The sequence below is a fragment of the Eubalaena glacialis genome, chromosome 4, assembly GCF_028564815.1.
Source record: "Eubalaena glacialis isolate mEubGla1 chromosome 4, mEubGla1.1.hap2.+ XY, whole genome shotgun sequence".
Taxonomy (NCBI): Eukaryota; Metazoa; Chordata; class Mammalia; order Artiodactyla; family Balaenidae; genus Eubalaena; species Eubalaena glacialis.
Window position 1 is genome coordinate 117526863 of NC_083719.1, and position 4189 is coordinate 117531051.

Sequence of the window (4189 nt, forward strand, 5' to 3'; positions counted from 1 at the left end):
CGTCTCTGGAGTTCGTTTAAGTGGCGCTCTGAATCCCCTCTCCTTGCACGCCGCGAAACAAAGAGGCAAGAAAAAGTCTCCTGCCTCTTCGGCAGCTGCAGACTTTTTCTCGTGCACCCTCCCGGCTAGTTGTGGTGCGCTAGACCCTTCAGGCTGTGTTCACGCAGCCAACCCCAGCCCTCTCCCTGGGATCCGACCGAAGCCCGCGCCTCAGCTCCCAGCCCCCGCCCGCCCCGGCGGGTGAGCAGACAAGCCTCTCGGGCTGGTGAGTGCTGCTCGGCGCCGAGCCTCTGTGCGGGAATCTCTCCGTTTTTCCCTCTGCGTCCCTGTTGCTGTGGGATCCGCGCTGATAGCCGCGGCTCGCGCCCGTCTCTGGAGCTCGTTTAGGCGGCGCTCTGAATCCCCTCTCCTTGCGCGCCGCGAAACAAAGAGGCAAGAAAAATTCTCTTGCCTCTTTGGCAGCTGCAGTCTTTTTCCCGGACTCCCTCCCGGCTAGCACCGAAGCCTGAGCCCCAGCTCCCAGGCCCCACCCGCCCCGGCGGCTGAGCAGACAAGCCTCTCGGGCTGGTGAGTGCTAGTCGGCACCGCTCCTCTGTGCGGGAATCTCTGCTTTGCCCTCCGCACCACTGTGGCTGCGCTCTCCTCCGTGGCTCCGAAGCGTCCCCCCTCTGCTACCCGCAGTCTCTGCCCACGAAGGGGCTTCCTAGTGTGTGGAAACCTTTCCTCCTTCACAGCTCCCTCCCACTGGTGCAGGTCCCGTCCCTATTCTTTTGTCTCTGTTATTTCTGTTTTCTTTTGCCCTACCCAAGTACGTGGGGATTTTCTTGCCTTTTGGGAGGTCTGACGTCTTCTGCCAGCGTTCAGTGGGTGTTCTGTAGGAGCAGTTCCACGTGTAGATGTATTTCTCATGTATCTGTGGGGAGGAAGGTGATCTCCGCGTCTTACTCTTCCGCCATCTTGCCCCTCCCTCCAGGAACAATTTTTAAGGCTTTTGATACTTGTTGAAAAATTTCTTCCCAGAAGGTGGCAGCACTTTGGCTCCTAATGGGTAACAGCTGTGTGAATGTGCCTATTTCCCCACACCTTGACCATCAGTTGTCTTCTTTTCACAATATTTTATTACTCAAATTTTAGACTTATAGAAAAGTTGAACAAATTTTACAGTGAACACCCATATAGCCACCACTCAGATTTGACAATTTACATTATATTATATTTGCTCTCTCACCATCTATGCATGTCTCCTCCCTCCATCAGTTCATCTGTGTTTTTGGACGTATTTCAATGTAAGTTACAGGTATCAGTACATTTCACCCCTGACATTTCAACATGCATATCACTAACTAGAGTTCAATATTTGTGTATGGTTCTTTGCTTTTTTAGACGAAACATATATTATGAAAAGCACAAATCTTAAGTATATAATTGGTTGAGTTTTGACAAGTGCATATACTTGTATACCCCAACTCCTATCAAGATATAGAATATTTCCATCAGTCCAGAAAGTTTCTTAGTCACCCCGTGACCCCACTGTTCTGGTTTCTTTCCACAGTAGCTTAGTTCTGCCCATTCTGGACCGTCATAAAATGGAATCATATAGTATCTACTCTTTTTTGTGTCTGGCTTATTGCATTCAGCATAAAGTTTGGAGATTCATTCACGTTATTGTGTATATCAGTAGTTTGTTCCTTTTTTTTGTTGAGTAGAATTCTACTGTATGGATGTATAGCAGTTTGTTAATCCATTTGCCTCTTGATGGACACCTGAATACCACTGAAGGTTGTAATGACAGGGTTGGCTGCAGTTGCCCTGGCAATCAACTGGACACCTGAATACCACTGAAGGTTGTAATGACAGGGTTGGCTGCAGTTGCCCTGGCAATCAACTGGACACCTTGGGCTGTTTCTCATGTACAGACGAATGGATGGCTGCCCAGCTAGGTCTTCCTGACCTTGAACTTGTACTTTGTTGGAATTTGAATGGCTTTTCCATTTGTCCTCATTAAATTCCATTTTGTTGGTTTTGACTTAACCCTCCAGTCAGTCCTGATAGTGATGAGAGTAGCAAACTCACATACACTTACCATGTGCCAGACACTGAGCTAACTCATTCAGGCTTCAGAACAACCCTACTGAGGAACTACTATTATCCCCATTTTAGAGATGAGGAAATTGAGGCACAGGTTAAGTAACTTGACCAAGTCAACCCAGTCACAAATGAGCTGGGAATAGAACCAGGTAGTCTGGATCCAGACATCGTGATCTTAACCACTCACTCTATTGCCTCTTTTTGGCTTCGGATGTCATCTCCCTCCATCTTCCACTTTCTGCAAGCACACTGAGTATGCCTCTGGGTCTTCATCCAGATTACTGGTTAAAAAGCAAAACCAGGGAATTCCCTGGTGGTCCAGTGGTTAGGACTCTGTGCTTTCACTGCCGAGGGCTTGGGTTCGATCCCTGGTCAGGGAACTTAGATCCCACAAGTCACGGAGCGCAGCCAAAAAAAAAAATCTATGGACCAGATAAGTCCAGGGCGAAGGACAGAACTTGGTGGCATGCCTCTAAAGATCTCCTCTACCACATTTTGTTTATCCCTTCATCTGTTGGACTCTTAGGTTTTTTCCACCTTTTGGCTATTGTGAATAATACTGCTATCAAGTTTGTTAATTGCTATTTCATAATCCTTTTCTCATCAGGTTCTCCTCAACCATTCCCACTACGATGGCTCTTGTCAAGGTCCCCAGGGACGTCCGTGTTGCTAAATCCAATGATCAGTTTTCAGTTCTCATCTCATGTGATCCATCAGGAGCGTTTGACTTGGTTCATCTCTGTCCTCCTTGATACGTTTTCTTCATTTGGTTATGGGATCCCACATTCTCCTGCGTTTCCCCTGCCTCTCTGGATGCTCCTTCTCAGTCCCCCATCTTGTGCTCCCCTTTCCCCCACCTACCTCTTCATATGGGAAGCCCTCAGGGCTCCTTTCCTGGCCCTCTGACATACCCTGCCCCCACTCCTAGGTGGCCTCATGACTTCTCCCAAATGCCCATCTCTAGCCTGGACCTTCCTCAAGTATCCATCTGTCTATCTCTGACATCTCCACGTGGGTGGCCAACTGATGTCTCAATCTCCACCTGTCCTCCTCAAGCACATACTTCCCCACCTTAGTTCCCAGCAACTCCATCCTTCCTATTGTTTGGGTTCTCATATTTTGCTTTACTCTTGACTCCTTTTTTTCTGACACCCCACACCCAATCCCTCAACTCATCTTATTGGCTTTAACTTCAAAATACATCCAGAATCTGGCCACTTCTCACCAGCTCCGCTGCTACCACCCTGGTCTGAGTTCCCATCAACTCTCCCCTGGAATTCTGCAGTAGCCTCACTGGTCTCCAGGCTTGACCCTGACCCCTCCTATCTATCCCCAACAGCCAGAGGAATCCTTTAAACATATAAGTCAAATCAGGTCAGTTCTTTGTCCTAAAGCTTGGGTGGCTCCTCATGTCACTCAGCATCAAAGCCAAAGACCATATAATGACCTTCAAGGCCCTATGTCACCTGGCCCCTTCCTCTCCGCCTCATCTCCTCCACTCTCCCCTTGTTCCCTTTGTTCCTTGCTGTTCCAAGGACACACTGGGCACACTCCTACCTCAGGGCCTTTGCACTGGCTGTTCTTGTTCCTTGGAAATCTCCTCCCCCAGATAGCTACATGAGAAATTCTTTTTACCTCTTTCTTGTCTTTGCTTGAATTCACCTTCTCAAGGTGTCTAGCAGTAGCACTCTGTTTATTTATTTTTTAACATCTTTTTTGGAGTGTAATTGCTTTACATTGTTGTTAGTTTCTGCTGTATAACAAAGTGAATCAGCTACACGTATACATATATCCCCATATCCCCTCCCTCTTGCGTCTCCCTCCCACCCTCCCTATCCCACCCCTCTAGGTGGTCACAAAGCACCGAGCTGGTCTCCCTGTGCTATGCGGTTGCTTCCCACTAGCTATCTGTTTTCCATTTGGTAGTGTATATATGTCAATGCCACTCTCTCACTTTGTCCCAGCTTACCCTTCCCCCTCCCCGTGTCCTCAAGTCCATATTCTACATCTGCGTCTTTATTCCTGTCCTGCTCCTAGGTTCTTCAGAACCATTTTGGGTTTTTTTAGATTCCATATATATGTGTTAGCATACAGTATTTGT